General features: G+C 45.4%; 1 pseudogene; it reads right to left on the bottom strand.

Moving 5' to 3' along the window:
- Positions 1 to 16,880: 16,880 nt before the first annotated feature.
- On the bottom strand, positions 16,881 to 17,682 carry LOC104631283 (olfactory receptor 5V1-like; annotated as a pseudogene).
- Between the last annotated feature and the right edge of the window lie 129 nt (positions 17,683 to 17,811).

Here is a 17,811-nt window from a genome sequence, read left to right on the forward strand (position 1 = left end):
ATGCAATATAGAGCCTATACACCTAGAAAAATAAAGACATATGATTCATCAGGCTTTTTCATTATGAATAATAAATTCTGTATCAGAAGTGCATACAGACTGTAGGATTAATATTAATCTTATGAAGTTATTATTCTCCATAATTAATTTTTTTTCCAGTCAATTCTTCTTGCATGAGACTTCAGCCATGGCTGTGACTTCAGGATTTTTGAAGGTTCTAGGTCTGGTGTGCTTCCGTGGACTAAGGACAAGGCCAGAGTGTTCATGAGAACTACAGAGGCTACAGGGCAGATCATGCAGCATGTTTGCCCTCAGTGTAGACAAAATCCATGATAATAGTATTAGTAAAAACAGTCTTTAAGAATACCTGGAAATATTTCTTGGAATGCTAAAATCACACAGAGAAAAAATAGATATCTTGTGTATATACATTTTGAAAGATAAGTTTGCAACTTCATGGGCTGAAAAGTGAGTTCTGGGGAAGTAACCTGTCATTGAGAAAATAGCAAGCAATTTCACGTATGACTTGGTTTAGTATTTACCATAGCTCTAAATCTCAGCACTGTTACTTTCAGATGAAGGAAGAATGAAAGAATCTGGTGATCTCTTCTGTCCCAGTATAGTATGAATTTTACCAAGTACTGATTTGTTGGGGTTTTGTTTTTTTATATACACTCTGGGGAATAATCTCAAAGGTTAACTTGCGCTTAGTGAAGGTAGTCTAGCTGGTGGTCAGTCTAAGCCTCTCTACAGGCAGAACAGCTAAATTAGGGTTCTTTGTGGAACTCTTTTATTTCCATTGACTAGAATAAGCCTAAGTAAATTAATGTCACTAAAGCTAACTTTATTGAATAATCCTCTTTGTCCCCTGAAAGTAGTTCAGAGTCTTCCACAATACCTTCCCACTTTTTTTTGTGCTATGGCTGAACTCCTTTCCCCTAGGTATTTCTACATCTATACCGTTTCTCTTCCCAGACATGGTCACATTCCAGTGTGGACATGGGACTTCTTTGATTCAGCCTGTTCCAGCTGTAGCTCCCAGAGTAGTACGTTACTAGCAAATAAATAATCTTCATTTTTTATAGACTTCAACATTTCTAGCTTGTTATTATGCACCCAGACAATGAGAGTGTCTCAGGTCAAAGAAGTCCGGGAACAACTAAATTGAAATTTCCTCAGAGTTCAACCCAAAATAGGTGCTCTTAGAATAGAATTATGAGCTGCATAGGGTTCATTCTAGTATCAAAACACTCCCAGTCAACTGATGTTAAAAATCACTATTATGAGTCCAGCCCAATGAAATCATAATCAGTTTTCACCGTTTGTGCTGGTGAACTCTGAGCAAACCTGTAGAATGAAACAGTTAATTCAAATTATTTAGAAACTATTTAAAATTACCGCATAATCAGAAACTCTTGTACAGGCAAAAATTGATCAGACACCGGAAACACAGGAACAGAGAAAACACAAGATTGCACTCAAACCCACAATTTAAAGCCTAGAGAGGAAGTAGAGAAATTTAGGGAGCTTTCCTGGTTTTGTAGTAGATAAAAGGTATTCAAGAGTAAGAGTATAATGTACATGGATGTTTCCTTTTCTGATATATTTCCAAAAAAAGAATCAGTAAAAACAACATGATATTGATTTTTACCTGGTCATACCAGGCTGTGATCCTTTCCATCCCTCTTTTCATTAAGCAACGACATAGATTTCTCCAGAAAATAATGTAAAAGTATGAAATAAACACACCCTTATGGTAGTGCAGTACTCAGTGGAAGAGAAATATCTACTCTCCATCCAGGCCAGAGCAGAACTGGAAGCAGACTATACCAGTCCCAGCGTCATGTTTAGGCAACCAGTTGTTCAGAAAGGAGTGACCCAGATATAACTGATCAAGGAAAACTGTATTCTTGGTTGGATGATAGGAAATTCATAAGCTAAAAACAAGCTACATATTTCAGAAAGGTTTCTAAAGATACAACTGGTTCACAACTCAGCTTTACTGTGTATCCCTTTTGATAAGGTCCCTGCCAGCACAACCAAATAACATTTTACAAAATATTCATCTGCTTGATCTCATCTCATTGACTTATGTCATGTAGGCATCTATATCTGAGCTAGTCACATGCACTCTTTTTCTGCCTTTGCAGAGCAATTCATAATCAGGCTACAGTACCTACTTAAAGATGTGATGAATTACATACTGGAGGTACCTGCTACTTTCTGTTGACTCAAAGAGAATGACTTATTCAGTGGAGAATTCCCACATGTTATGTCTTACCTCCTAAATTATCTTTTCAGGGATAGACAAGAGTTGTATAATGCAATCAGTTGCAAAATAAAATAAATACAATGTGGACTGCTAGTGTCTCAAAAAGATTGAGAAATTGCATCCTTGTCTTAAATTATCTTCTTATTGTATGTATTCTTCTGTAAAATCTCAGATGGTTAATGGGGAAAAAAAGAATAACAACAAAGTAATCTGATCTGGGGCTGTAGAACTGGCTCTGCACATAGTTCCGGCCAAAGATAACCACAGACTAGTGATAATTTTAATGAAACTGTCTTTTTGTATTTTCACAACTGTTCAAGAAGAAAGGAAAAGAAAAAAGAAAGAAAGAAAAGAAGAAAGGAAACAACAACAACAAAAAAAAAAAAAAAAAAAAAGAAAGAATCCAGACAAGCTGGAAAACTTACCTCCTCTGTAGTTAGAGATCTAGATTTTCCTGTAAGGGCTGTACGATTTTATCTCTTCAATGTCTGCCTTCCCTGGTAGGAATGTGTTAGAGTCTTTAAAGAATGTAGAATGGCTTCTGGAAAACTTCCAAAACTTGCTTAGGAGGTGCCTTTTATTGTATCACCTCATCTAATTTAATCTCTTGCTCTCTGTATCACAAGTGTATCTTGACATTTCCTGCCTATGTAAGAACTGATATGATGGGCTGTCTGGATTATGTGGCCTGTGTGCACTGAATGTTGCATTCATAACACAGCATCAGAAAGAAGAGCTGAGAATAAAACCATTTAAGTATCACTCTTTAACCCTCTCTCAGGAAATCTCCCACGAGAAGGGCTCTTGGGGCTAGAGGAGGGAGGTGTGGAGGCTTAGTGAAGGAAAGGCATGAAAGGAAGAGGAAAGGAGGAGAAATTAATTCTGCCTTGAATGAAAAGGTTAAGCACATGTATTTTAAAGAAATAGTTGCCAGTCAGTACCTTCATAATGATACTATAACAGCATTTCATGATTTCACCACTAGAAATAACAGCCAATGGATTGGCTGAATATTGATCTGGACAAGCATGTACAGCAAACTAGTCCAGTTAACCCGTTCCAGAATCCTTTATTAAACCAAGCGCGATGGATGGAGTTAATTTTCTTCATAGAAAATAGTATGAGGCTATGTTTTAGATTTATGGGATATTCCATACAATATGATATCATGCTCAGCATATAAAGTTGGGGGAAGAAGAAGGAAAGGGAGTGATGTTCAGAGTGATGGTGTTTGTCTTCCCAAGTACCCATTATGCATGACAGAGCCCTGCTTTCCTGGAAATGGCTGAACACCTGCCTGCGGATGGGAAGTGGTGAATGAATTCCTTGTCTTGTTTTGTTTGGGTGTATGCGGCTTTTGCTTTACCTCTTAAACTGTCTTTATCTCAACTGAAGAGTTTTCTCACTTTCACTCTTCCGATTCTCTCCCCATCTCGCTGCGGGGGAGTGAGTGAAGGGCTGCGTGGTGCTTAGCTGCCAGCTGAAGTTAAACCGCAAGACAATCTGATAGCTTCATGTCTTTCCCAAGCGTAGATGGCTATCAGATCCACTGCTTTGGATTGTGAGTACTGAAATAGTGCTTTTTAAAGTTGGTGTATATATATATATATATATATATATAAAATCTTCATCACACACACACACACACAAAAAAGACATTTCTAGTAGTAAAGAGAGGAGCACCATCCTCTGGCAGTTGTAAAGAGTTATCTACCATAATAGCCTTTTAAGGGCAGGTTCTCTCACTTCTCTCAGGAGTAGTTATGATTAACTTAAGTTTTCATGGAGATAGAAGATGGCCTGGGTTACCTGTCAATGATTTTTCAAGCCTTATTTTGCATGAAATTTCCTCACTGGCAAACCAGTGAATAAAGCCTCTTACAATAACTTGCATGCTTTAGCAGAGGTCAGTCAGTTACAAAGTAAGTTGAAAAAGTCCTTTTCTTATAAATGGGGAAACTGAAGAAGTCAGCAAGTTACGTTATAACTATGGAAGTCAGCTAATTTGAGTCTGACTTTGTCACTCTAGGCTTTCCCATGGAAAGAAATACATCTCTCCAGAAATGGACTCTTTTGATACACCAGAGACCTGATGAGATTAGGATAAGATTAGGTCTGAAATGGACATCTAGATTTTGAACAAACCCCCAGAATTCTTGCTGTCAGGAAGGGCCTCTCTTAACTTATGTATCTACAATCAAAAGTGAACCTATGAAATGAAATATAATGAAGCAAATGGACATGTTGATTCACAACTTAGCTCAACCAAGGTCTCAAACTCCTTATTATGCAGAGCTCTACTGTGTATTTTTAGCACCTGCTTCATGGATGTCAATAAAGAAATTGTTTCAGCCATGGCCTGTTACTTTGTTGAAAATTCTTTGAAATACAGAATGGCCTGATAAAAACCAAGGTAATACAACCATCTCCTGGAACCAAATGTCAGAGATCCATGCAATGATAATGGAAATCCCAAAATTAATGTGGAGGTTAAATACTGGTCTGGATGAAAATAGTCCTATAATTTCAATATCTTATTATCCTGTTGCCTAGGGTCCTGGAGAGTTTTATGAGGGTTAACAGTAGTCAATATAGGATGGTGTCCTGGTTCTGGCAAGGATAGAGTTTATTTCACAAGGAGCCAGGACAGGTGACCCAAGCTGGCCGGGGGCTATTCCATACCATGTGACATCATGCTCACCATAAAAGGGGGGCTAGTTTCGGCGCGGTTCCGGGACGGGCTGAGTGTCTGGTCGGTCAGTCATTGGTTCGGTAAATTGTTCTCTGTTATCACCCATTGTTAATATTTGTTATCAGCACTGCTGTTGATTGGGTTTTTTTCCCTCTCCCTTGTTGTCCCAGTATACTGCCCTTATCCCAACCCTCGAAGCTTTGCCGTTTTTTCCCGTTCTCCTCCCCGTCCTGCTGGGGAAGGAGTGAGTGAGCAGCCGCGTGGCGCTCAGCTGCCAGCTGGGCCTAAACCACGTCAGATGGGTAAGAAAAAAAGTTTTCCAGTCTTTGGGAAAGGAAGAAGGATAACAGATGACAGAAGCCAAAGGTGAACCCTCAGGTATCTGACCTGTTAAGACCTGGATAAGACCCGCCAGTTTCTGTACCCAGTGACGCAGGTGGTAGCAATTTAGCTAGCATCACACTCATCTCCTTCTGTTTCCCTAGCCAGATAGGCTACCAGAAGTGACTTAATGCACAAGCCCCCCAAAAGAGTTGCTGGTTCCTCCTGTTGCAAAATAGTTCCCTATAAGGATGTCCCTACCACCAGGAAAGGATGCCACTTTGGTATCTGCATCTGGAAAGCACCACGGTAGTATTTCATGACTGGGGGAGATGTGATGTGGCCTAGGAGGAACTGTGCAAGGCAAGAAGGTCAGTGAAGTTTTGTGGGTGGGTAGTGAATGCTGGCAAGGGGCTGGCTTGCCCGAGACATAGGTGGGGAAGAGGTGTTGCAAATTTGATGGTGAGCAGGATTGGGATGAGGTTTGGGGAGAAGTTGTGAAACTGGAGATGGAAAGCATGAAGCTGGAGGCTGTCTGGTTGGAGTTTATGAAATTGGAATTGCCTGGAGGATAGTGCTGAAAGACAGTATGAAGTTGCAGGTAATACTTCGAGGAGTTGCATTGAAAGAGTTCAGAACATCAGGAGTGAGCATCATTGTCTTGGGTTTGCATGGCAAGGTTTTGGTAGCTGGGGGGGTCTACAGGGGTGGCTTCTGTGAGAAGCTGCTAGAAGCTTCCCCTGTGTCTGATAGAGCCAATGCCAGCCGGCTCCAAGACTGACCCGCTGCTGGCCAAGGCCAAGCCACTCAGTGCCTCTGTGATAACGTATTTAAGAAGGGAAAAGAACAGTTAGAGAGAGCTTTTGCAGCTGGAGAGAGGAGTGAGAAGATGCAAGAAACACTGCAGACACCAAGGTCAGTGAAGAAGGAGGGGGAGGACGTGCTCCAGGCGCCGAAGCAGAGATCCCCCTGCAGCCCGTGGTGAAGACCATGGTGAAGCAGGCTGTCCCCCTGCAGCCCATGGCGGAAGGATGAGGGGGTGTAGAGATTCCACCTGCAGCCCATGGAGGACCCCATGCCAGAGCAGGTGGAGGCACCCGAAGGAGGCTGTGACCCCATGGGAAGGCCACGCTGGAGCAAGCTCCTGGCAGGACCTGTGGACGCATGGAGAGAGGAGCCCATGCCAGAGCAGGTTTGCTGGCAGGACTTGTGACCCTGTGGGGGACCCCACGCTGGAGCAGTTTGCTCCTGAAGGTCTGCACCCCGTGGGAGAGACCCACGCTGGAGCAGTTTGTGAAGGACTGTAGCCCGTGGGAGAGACTCACGTTGGAGAAGGTCGTGAAGGACTGTCTCCTGTGGGAGGGACTCCATGCTGGAGCAGGGGAACGATGAGAGGAGTCCTCCCCCTGAGGATGAAGAAGCAGCAGAAACAATGTGTGATGAACTGACCGTAACCCCCATTCCCCGTCCCCCTGTGCTGCTGAGGGGGGGCGCGGAGGTTGAAGCCGGGAGTGAAGTTGAGCCTGGGAAGATGGGAGGGGTGTGGGGAGGTGCTTTAAGGTTTGATTTTATTTCTCATTCCTCTACTCTGTTTTGCCTAGTAAATTAGATGAATTCCCTCTCTAAGTTCAGTCTGTTTTGCTCATGATGATAATTAGTGAGTGATCTCTCCCTGTCCTTATCTCGGCCCACAAGCTTTTCATTATACTTTTTCTCCCCGGTCTAATGAAGGAGGGGAGTGATAGAGTGGCTGTGGTGGGCACCTGGCCCCCAGCCAGGGTCAATGCACCACAATCATGTATTGAAGGCAACACTAGGAGAGCTTGTGCAGTTCTGGCTGCTCGGGTGTGATAAGGCTATGGAGTTCAGGTGGACCCTCCTTCAGGAAATTTTGTGTGAAGCAATAGGGACAAAGCATGGTAGCAGCTTGTGTTGGGAAAGGCTGTGGGTCAGAAGAGGACACTCTGGTGATGGTTGTGTTAAGACAGGTTTGGCACAGACAATGGGCCCTTGGAGAATGAGAAGCTGTGCTAAGGGAGGTTGTGAAATTAGCAGCAGGTGTTATGGAATTGGACTGACAATTTTTCAACCTGTGTGACCCTGAGCAGCAGTAAGGCATCTTCTGCAAGGACTATGAAACTAGACCACCTCAGGGATTCAGGTGGGAAAAAAAGCAACAGTGCAAGAGGCAAGGTATAATTTTGCACAGACAGTTCTTGCTTTCTTTATGTCATGACATTGGCTGAAGAAGTGAAAATAGTAAAAAAGCTTTTCCTGAGCCATGACAGTGACAGGTTCTGTACAGAGAGGGAAGGGGGAAGTGGTTCAAATCTAAGTGACCACACACAACAATCTAGATATTTTAAGGCCCTGATAACAAGTGAATGCCGCAAACACCTGTCTTGACATGGACGGGGATGGGCTGATGATGACCAGTGTTGAACAAGAACGGAGCCTGCGGAGGCAGGATAACGTCTTGTGAGACCACTCCTCTATTCCTGAAACACGTAAACAAAGACCATCTGTGCCCTGTGCGTCATGTGCCTGTGACAGATCACCACTCATTTGGTCAGCCCTGAAGCGGGGGGGACAGTGAGACCCCCAGGACCCCCACAACCCACTAACTCATTTCTAGAATGTTTATGAACATTCCTGAGCACATACTGTGCCTGCTCAGTGATGACAGACCCCCGCCTATGGGGTGGGCACATCAAGTTATAAAAAGGGGAAACAAGTTTCCGGCGCGTGCCCACCACCTGAAGACTACAACTACGAGCAGAGAACATCGCTGGATCCAAGGGTGGTGATATCTTTTCTCTTTCTCTCCCTCTCTCTCTCTTTCTTTTCCTCTCTATCACTCTCTTTAACTTCATTTTCAGCACATTAGGGTAATATCATCACAAGTTTTGCTAAACCATTACCTTTCGTAGTTCTGCTAAGTTTTAAGTATTGTTATGACTTTTGCCAAGCCTCTATCTTTTGTAGTTCTGCTGAGTTTTAAGTAAATCTGTGATTTGTTTGAACCTCTAGAGTAATTGTCGTTACTCCTGATTACCACGCAGAGAATTAAAAAGTTAACCTCACCCTCACCGCCTGAGTGGGACGGGACAGATATTTCCCTAACAAAGTGATTATCTGGCACTCAGATGTTTTGTTGGAAAGACCATGGCTTTTTAAACAGTGTCTAAATAGCCCAGTCAAGTTTGAGACCACCTGAGAAACCTGAAAATACCTAAGTCCATGGGACCCAATGACATGCATCTCAGGGTCCTGAGGGAATTGATTGATGTAGTTGCCAAGTTACTCCCCATGATATTTGAAAAGTCATGGCAGTCAGATGAAGTACCCAGTGACAGTAAAAAGAGAAACATTAGACCAAGGGTAAAAAGGAGGGCTCTGGGAACTAGCAACCAGTCAGCATCACCCCCATGCCCATTAAGATCATGGAACAGATCCTCCAAGAAGATATGTGAAAATGTATGGAAGTCAGGGAGGTGATTAGAGACAGCCAACATGGCTTCACCAAGGGCAAATCATGTGTGACTATTGTAGTGACGTTGTACGACAGAATGACTGCATCAGTGTACAAGGGAAGAGCTGTGGATGTCATCTACCTGGACATCTGCATTTGATACAGTCCCCCACAACATTCTTGCTGCTAAATTGGAGAGATATGGGTTTGATGGATGGGCTATTAGATAATAGAATCATAGAATATCTCAAGTTGGATGGGACCCATAAAGATTGTTGAGTCCTTATAGATAGGAATTGGCTGGATGGCCATATCTGAACAGTAACAGTCAATGGTTCAATGTCCAAGTGAAAACTATTAATGAGTGGTGTCCCTGAAGGGGCTGTACCTGGACCAATGCTATTCAATATCTTTACCACTGACATAGAGAGTGTGATTGAGTGCACCCTCAGCAAGTTTGCAGAGGACACTGAGCTGAGTAGTGCAGTTGATTCACTAGAGGGAAGGGACGACATCCAGAAGGATGTCTTGACAGGCTTGAGGAGTGAGCTTGGGAAGTTCAACACAAATCTTGTGAAGTTTAACACATCAAGGTGCAGGATCCTGCACCTGTGTTGGGGCAATCCCCACTTTCAGTACAGACTGGGGGTTGAATAGGTTGAGAGCTGCCCCATGGAGAAAGACTTATGGATACTGGTGGATGAAAAATAGGACATGAACCCGCAATGTGTGCTTACAGCCCAGAAAGCCAATTGTATCCTGCTCTGCATCAAGGGAAATGTGGCCAGCAGGTCAATGGAGGTGGTTCGTCCCCTCTGCTCTTGTGAGACCCCACCTGGAGTACTGCATCTAGCTCTGCAGTCCCCAGTATATGAAAGACATGGATCTGAAAGACCAGGTCCAGACAAGGCGATAGAAATGATACAAGGGCTGGAAAACCTCTCCTATAAAGAAAGTTTTGGGGTTGTTCAGCCTGGAGAAGAGAAGGCTTCAGGGTGACCTTATTGAAGCCTTTCAATTCTCTAAGGGGGCTTATAAGAAAGATGGAGAAAGACTTTTTAGCAAGGGCTATAGTGAGACAACAAGGGACAACAGTTTTAAACTGAAAGAGGGTAGATCTGGATCGGATATAAAGAAGATTTTTTTTCATGATGAAGGTGGTGAGACACTGGAAGAAGTTGCCCGAGAAGTTGTGGATGCTTGTGAGAATTGAACATAAGAGGTTAAAAATGCTGGTGTCTGCTTATCTCTTATGTAAACATTGTGGATGGAGATCTGCAAGGTTGACATGAGAAGCAACTGAAGGAAGGAGTCTTATGTCACCAGGACGGTCCTATTTTCACTAAAGAATGTGGAATAAGCAGATGGATGGTTTCAACACAGAATCTTGAAGGCCATGGTGCCCGGAGTGAGACCTTTTGCTTCATTATCCATGAAATGGATAGGCACACAGGGGGTTTTCCTGACTTTCCAGAGGCAGGGAAATGCCAGGGAGGTGGAAGAGACTCGCCATGAGCTGGCTGCTTTCGTGGGAACTGCTGACGAGACCTGGGCATTGCCAAACCAACAGCAGGAGATTTAAACGAGCTGTAACCAGACCCCAGCAGTCAGTTGCCGAAGAGTGCAGCTCCAGTGCCAGCCCAACCCGCAGCGGAGTGGCAGATGTAGGCGCACAGGGGATTTTCCTGACTTTCCAGAGACAGGGAAATGCCAGGGACGCGGAAGAGACCCGCCACGAGCTGGCTGCTCTCATGGGAACCGCTGACAAGACCTGGGCGTTGCCAAAGCAACGGTGCCCACCCCCAACGCCTGTAAAAAGCAGCCTAGGGAGCGCGGTGAACAGAGCAGGCAAACAGAGCATGGCGCATCAGCCAGGGCATGACACATCAGTTTGCACGGCAGTTTGCACAGGCAGGGCATGCAGGTAGGGCCTAGTCAGTTTACCTGCTCAAGAGGGGAGTCCATTGGTGGTCATCACCCTCTCATAGAAGGAGTTCAGCCATGCCACCCACCCAGCAGAAAGCTCTAACCTTGGTGCTCACCAGAGTGGATGTGGTGACCCAGACAGAGCTGCTGCAGAAACATTCAGCCACCCAGGTCTCAGTCTGCAGGGAGTGCCAGAACCTGTCACTCGGCATGGATGGTGGTAGTGAGATTGGCTGCGTGAGATGTGACCAGGTGGATGATCTGCTCGACCTGGTGGCAGAACTACATGAAGAAGTGGAGAGGTTAAGGAGCATCAGAGAGTCTGAGAAAGAGAGAGACTGGTGGAGCCAAGCTCTGCTCTCTGTTTCTGAGACAGAAACAGGGACAACTAACAGACCAAAACCAAGGTGAAGGGGACCCTGTGTCCTCCCCTTGCCAGGCAGAAGGCAGTAGCCTCAAAGGGAGAAGTGAATGGAAACAAGTCCATGCTCAGTGTGGCAGGCGAACCACCTTCTCCTTGCCCACCTTGCCTTCCCATGTACCCCTGTACAACAGGTACGAGGCTCTGGCTGTGGAAGGCCATTCAGTGGAGGATATGGATGATAGTCAAGCTACACCAGAGGTAGCACCTAGGCCCAAAAGGCCCATGCCTTGTGTCGTGACCACCCCCACAAAGAAGAAAAGGTGGGTTATAGTTGTAGAGGACTCCCTTCTGAGGGGTACAGAGGGCCCGATATGCAGGGCAGACCCTCCTCTTAGAGACATCTGCTGCCTCCCTGGGGCCCGTGTCAAGGACATCACTAGGAAACTCCCCAGCCTGCTACAGCCCTCTGACTGTTACCCACTGCTACTCCTCCATGTGGGCAGTGATGAAGCAAAGACACGTAATGCAAAAGTGATCAAAAGGGACTTCAGACTCTTGGGACAGTCACTGAAGGATTCAGGAGCACAGGTAATATTCTCCTCCCTCCTTGCAGTTGAGGGCAGCAACAGCGGGAGGAACAGGTGGACACAGACCATAAATGCATGGCTCCGTGTCTGGTGCCAACGCCACAACTTTGGGTTCTTTGACAATGGGACGGCCTACACAACACCAGGCCTGATGAACTCTTATGGGATTCACCTCTCTCAAAGGGGGAAGAGGATCTCTCCCCAGGAACTAGCGGGGCTCATCGACAGAGCTTTAAACTAGGCTTGAAGGGGGAGGGGGATATAACATCAGGCTTGTCTGCAACTTGTTGTGGGATGATGTGCCCAGGTTGGAGGGACGGGGTGCTGGTGAGGGCCTTCGGCCTACTGCTCAGAGATGTGCTGGACGCACTGCAGCATGCTTGAAGCCTAGAGGAGATGAGCCAGGGGCTCCAGATGCTACAGGAACCAACAGGGAAACACTGGGAAGATACATCAAAAGAATTCCAGCCACCCCAGTCAATAAGTCAGCCTCATCGGGGGCACAACTGAAATGCTTCTACGTGAACGCACGGAGCATGGGAAATAAACAAGAGGAGCTGAAGATGTCTGTGTGCCTGCAAGGCTATGACCTTACTGGCATTACAGAGACGTGGTGGGATAGCTCCTATGACTGGAGTGTTGGGATGGAAGGGTACAGGCTCTTTAGGAAGGACAGGCAGGGCAGACAAGGAGGGGGTGTCACTCTCTATGTCAATGACCAGCTGGAGTGCATGGAACTCCACCTGGGGATGGATGAGGACCCAGCCAAGAGCCTATGGGTCAGGATTAAAGGGAGTGCTGGAGCAGGGGACATCATAGCGGTGGTCTGCTACAGGCCACCTGACCAGGGAGACCAAGCAGATGAAGCCCTCTATAGGCAGATAGGAGCAGCCTCACGCTCACAAGCCCTGGTCCTTATGGGGGACTTCAACCACCCTGACATCTGTTGGAGGGACAATGCAGCTGAGCGCAAGCAATCCAGGAAATTCCTGGAATGTGTTGATGATAACTTTCTCCTCCAAGTGATAGAGGAGCCCATGAGGAGAGGTGCCATGCTGGACCTTGTTCTCACCAATAAGGAGGGCCTGGTAGGGGATGTGAAGCTCAAGCGCAGCCTTGGCTGCAGTGACCACGGAATGGTGGAATTCAAGATGCTCAGGGCACACAGCAAGCTCACTACCCTGGACTTCAGGAGAGCAGACTTTGGCCTCTTCAGGGACTTGCTTGGTATAATACCATGGGACAAAACCCTAGAGGGAAGAGGTGCCCAAGAAAGCTGGCTAATATTCAAGGGTCACCTCCTCCAAGCTCAGGAACGATGCATCCCAACAAAGAGGAAGTCAGGCAAAAACACCAAGAAGCCCCAATGGATGAACAATGAGCTCCTGGGCAAACTCAAACACAAAAAGGAAGCCTACAGAGGGTAGAAGCAAAGGCAGGTAGCCTGGGAGGAATACAGAGAAATTGTCCAAGCAGCCAGGGATCAGATTATGAAAGCCAAAGCCCTGGTAGAGTTAAATCTGACCAGGGACATCAAGGACAACAAGAAAAGTTTCTATAGGTATGTCACTGATAAAAGGAAGACAAGGGAAAATGGGGGCCCCCTCTGGAATGAAACAGGAGACCTGATAACCCAGGATATGGAGAAGGCTGAGGTACTCAATGAATTTTTTGCCTCAGTCTTCCCCAGCAAGGCCTCTAGCCACACTGCCCAGGTCACAGAAAGCAAAGGCAGGGACTGGGAGAATGAAGAACTGCCCACTGTAGGAGAAAATTGGGTCTGAGAATACCTAAGGAACCTGAAGGTGCACAAGTCCATGGGACCTGATGAGGTGCATCCATGGGTCCTGAGGGATGAAGGTGACAGCCAACATGGCTTCACTAAGGGCAAATCATGTCTAACAAATTTGGTGGCCTTCTATGATGGGGTCACAGTGTTGGTGGACAAGGGAAGAGTGACAGCTGTCATCTACCTGAATTTGTGCAAAACATTCGACACTGTCCCGCACGACATCCTTGTCTCTAAATTGGAGAGACATGGATTTGACGAATGGACTTTTCAGTGGAGAAGGAATTGGCTGAATGGTCGCACTCAGAGTTGTGGTCAACAGCTCAATGTCCAAGTGGAGATCAGTGACAAGTGGTGTTCCTCAGGGGTTGGTATTGGAACCGGCACTGTTTAACATCTTTGTCAGTGACATGGCTGGGTGGAGAATGGATTCAGAGTCCTGAGGAGAAGGACTTGGGGGTATTGATTGATGAAAAGTTCAACATGAGCTGACAGTGTGCAACTTGCAGCCCGGAAAGCCAACTGTATCTTGGGCTGCATCAAAAACAGCGTGACCAGCAGGTCGACAGAGGGGATTCTGCCCTCTGGTCTGCTAAGACCCCACCTGGAGTACTGCATCCAGCTCTGGGGTCTCCAGTACAAGAAAGACATTGAGCTGTTGGAGAGATCCCAGAGGAGGCCACAAAGATGATAAGAGGGCTGGAGCACCTCTCCTATGAGGACAGGCTGAGGGAGTTGGGGTTGTTCAGCCTGGAGAAAAGAAGACTCTGTCGACACCTAATTGCGGCCTTCCATTACCTGAAGGAGGCCTACAGGAAAGCTGGTGAGGGACTGTTTATGAGGGAGTGTAGTGACAGGACAAGGGGTAATAGGGTTAAACTGAAAGAGAATAGATTTACATTAGATATTAGGAAGAACTTCTCTACCATGAGGGTGGTGACGCACTGGCACAGGTTGCCCAGAGAGGTTGTGGATGCCCCATCCCTGGAAGTGTTCAAGACCAGGTTGGATGAGGCTTTGGGCAACCTGGTCTAGTGTAGGGTGTCCATGCCCATGTCAGGGGGGAAGTTGGAACTAGATGATCTTTGAGGTCCCTTCCAACCCTAACCATTCTATGATTCTATGATTCTATGACAGACTGAGCGACCTGAGTCTGTTTAGCCTGGAGAAGAGAAGACTGAGAGGGGATCTGATCAATATGTATAAATATCTAAAGGGTGGATGTCAAGAGGATGAGCCTAGACTATTTTCAATGGTGCCCAATGACAGGACAAGGGGCAATGGGCACAAACTGGAACACAGGAAGTTCCATCTCAATATGAGGAAAAAATTCTTCACTTTGTGGGTGGCAGAGAACTGGGACAGACTGCCCAGAGAGGTTGTGGAGTCTCCTTCTCTGGAGATATCCAAAACCCACCAGGACACGATCCTGTGCAACCTGCTGTAGGTGATCCTGCTTTAGCAGTGGAGCTGGATCTCTAGAGGTCCCTTCCAACGCCTACCATTCTGTGATTCTGTGATTTTTGTGATTTCACTGGTTTAGTTGGTCTGCCTCCATGTAAGCTCTATCATGTTCCAAGTGTGGAAGATGGAAATTCATGCCGGTTAGGCTGTTCAATGATTCACATCTTCCCTGTTGTCCCCATTTTGACTTGTTCCTCTCTTCTTTTTAACTGTATCCTGCTTTCTTTCAAAGTGTTTCTCCATGTTGCCATGTTAAAGTTAATAGCTGGTGGGGAGAGCAGAAAAGTCACACTGTTTGACATCACCAGACAAAAAATGTTCTGAATTCCATTTCTGGACTTTTTTTTTTTTTTCCCCTTTTTTTCCCTCAAGATCCCAGTATCATGGAGGAAGGATCAGGGTGAACAGCCTCAAGGAATGAGGTGAAAGAATTATTTAAGCCATAATTCCCATGTCCTGTGAGGGTCAGACATTTTGTCCCATGTATGGTTCTTGTAATTTCTCTCTGAGAAAGTCATTATTAAGGGATGATTCTGTCAGACTGAATTGTTTGTTGTCTGTACATAGGACTCAAGACAACAAACCAACCACATTGAACTACACTTTATTGAAAGAGAAATCAATTATCAACATAAACAAACTACCAGCTATTGTGAATACTCTGCTATGTTTTCTCAGTATATGTATAGGGCAAAATGAAATCAGTTTTAATGCTGTTTAAATTTGTATGCCAATTTCCTACAACTTTTATACACTCTTGAGAAGATTTGTCTCACCTAATCCTAGCTATATGAAGCAAAGCCCAGTTGTTAACATTGGGTTCTCTGTTTACTCAAACAAGAAAAATAGGTACTCTTGAGGCATGGTTAATCAAAGCTATTACTTCTTTTTTTAAGACACTTGTTTCCCACTACTGACTGTAGCATTGCCCTCCGGAAATGAATTTAAAAAGGAACAAATACATTGCAATCTAACTTTTCCTACATGTCATATAGAAATTGTCCTCAGATATGGTGCTCACTTGCACAACTGCACTCACTCCAGTTGGTAGCACTATAAACACATGGGTTGCCTGACCTCTGCTCCCAGTCCAGTTGCTGGCATCCAGACCACCCCTCATTGCAGTTGCTGGCACCACAGGCATAAAGGCCTCTGGCATGTGTCCCTCTCCAGTGGCTGGCACTTGATTTCACTAATTGTTGTGTGTCCAGTTGCCGGCATGCAGACACATGGGCCTTCTGGCCTGTTGTCTAACTCCATTTGCTGGCACTCAGACCCAAATACACGTGTGTACACAGAGAATGGACTCTGCCACCCAGGAAAAGAGTTAGAAATGGAATTTAGGAAGAAGATCGAACAGACTCACTGATCAGGTACAGGCCATGACCACACTAGTGTGGTCCCTTTTTATCGCCTTAACACTCTATTTTCCCACGTACGTTCCTCCCCAAATCACCTAGGTCCACCACTTTCTCTGCCTTTGGTTCCTCCCATAGAGATCCCGGAATAAGTCCTGTGCATTCCCAGAAAGCTTTTCCCCTGCATTCCATAACATGTCACATATCCCTAGGCAGTAACTACCATGGGTCCAAAAGGTGCTACAGCCTTGCCTCCCCTTCACTTGTTGTGATGGGTTTCATACCTGGAATGGGTCTGTTAAGTCTTCTGTGACAGCCCTGGGAGGAGCCTGGATAGACTGTTTCCTCTTCTGAGCCTGTAGTTTGGTTTCCCCTGATTTCTGTTTGACCTCTGTACTCCTCTATCCCTGTGGAGATGCACCACTGATGGGCTGATAGCTCTCCCTGTGACGGGCCTGGGAGCTGCTAGGGCAGGATTATTTGACATCCCCTTCCTGTCATTGTGCTCTTTTGTGTATATGTGGATGTGTTTTTTATCGCATAACCTAGAAAATGCAACCAGTGAACCCCAATAGATCATTTGTTCATAAGTCCATGTTTTAAAGGACATGTATTTGAAATATACAGCTCAGAGGTTACATAAATTGCAGTTTCTTTAGAATTCTATCTAAGGCTGTTTTCACATCTTTATTTTTCAGGCTGTAGATTATTGGATTCAGCATGGGGGTTAAGATGCTGTACTGGGTGGACAGCACTTGGTCTAGAATGATTGATGAGACTGATTTGGGTTTTGTGTATTGGAACAGAGCAGTTATGTAGAGTAACCCTACTACAATGAAGTGGGAGCTGCAAGTGGAGAAAGCTTTGTGCCTCCCTTCTGCAGACTGTATCTTCAAGACAGTGGTGATGATATAGATGTAGGAGATGAGGGTGAGCAAAAAGGAGCTGGACCCAAAGAGCACAGCAGAAGAAAGAATAATGAGTTTACTGAGAAAGGTCCTACTGCAAGCAGCAAACAGGAGAGCAGGCAGCTCACAGCTGAAATGTTTGATTTCTGTGTGCCTACAAAATTGAATATTTAACACAGGAATTGTGTTTAGAACTGAATATGAGACCCATTGCCCATGCACTCCCCACCAGCTGGTAACAGAAATATTTGCTCATAGTTTCTTGATACTTCAGTGGATTACAGATGGCCACATATCGGTCATATGCCATTACTGAAAGCATGAAAACTTCACACCCAGCTGAAAGGAAGATGAAGAACATTTGAGTCATACAAGCATTGATGGCAATGGTTATGCTTCCTTTCACAAGGAAATTCACCAGCATCTTTGGAACAACAGCGGTGGCATAACAGATGTCAATAAGGGCTAAATGAAAGAGGAAGAAGTACATAGGAGATTGAAGGTGGAGATCAGTCCTTATGACCATCATGATTACCATATTTCCTAATAAAATGATTAGGTAAATAATCAAAACCACAGTGAATAGGAGGCTTTGAAGGAGTGGATCTCCTGTAAGTCCCAAGAGAACAAACTCACTTCCACTTGTTTGGTTTTCCAT

This window comes from Balearica regulorum, chromosome 24 (genome assembly GCF_011004875.1).
Source record: "Balearica regulorum gibbericeps isolate bBalReg1 chromosome 24, bBalReg1.pri, whole genome shotgun sequence".
NCBI classification, from domain to species: Eukaryota; Metazoa; Chordata; class Aves; order Gruiformes; family Gruidae; genus Balearica; species Balearica regulorum.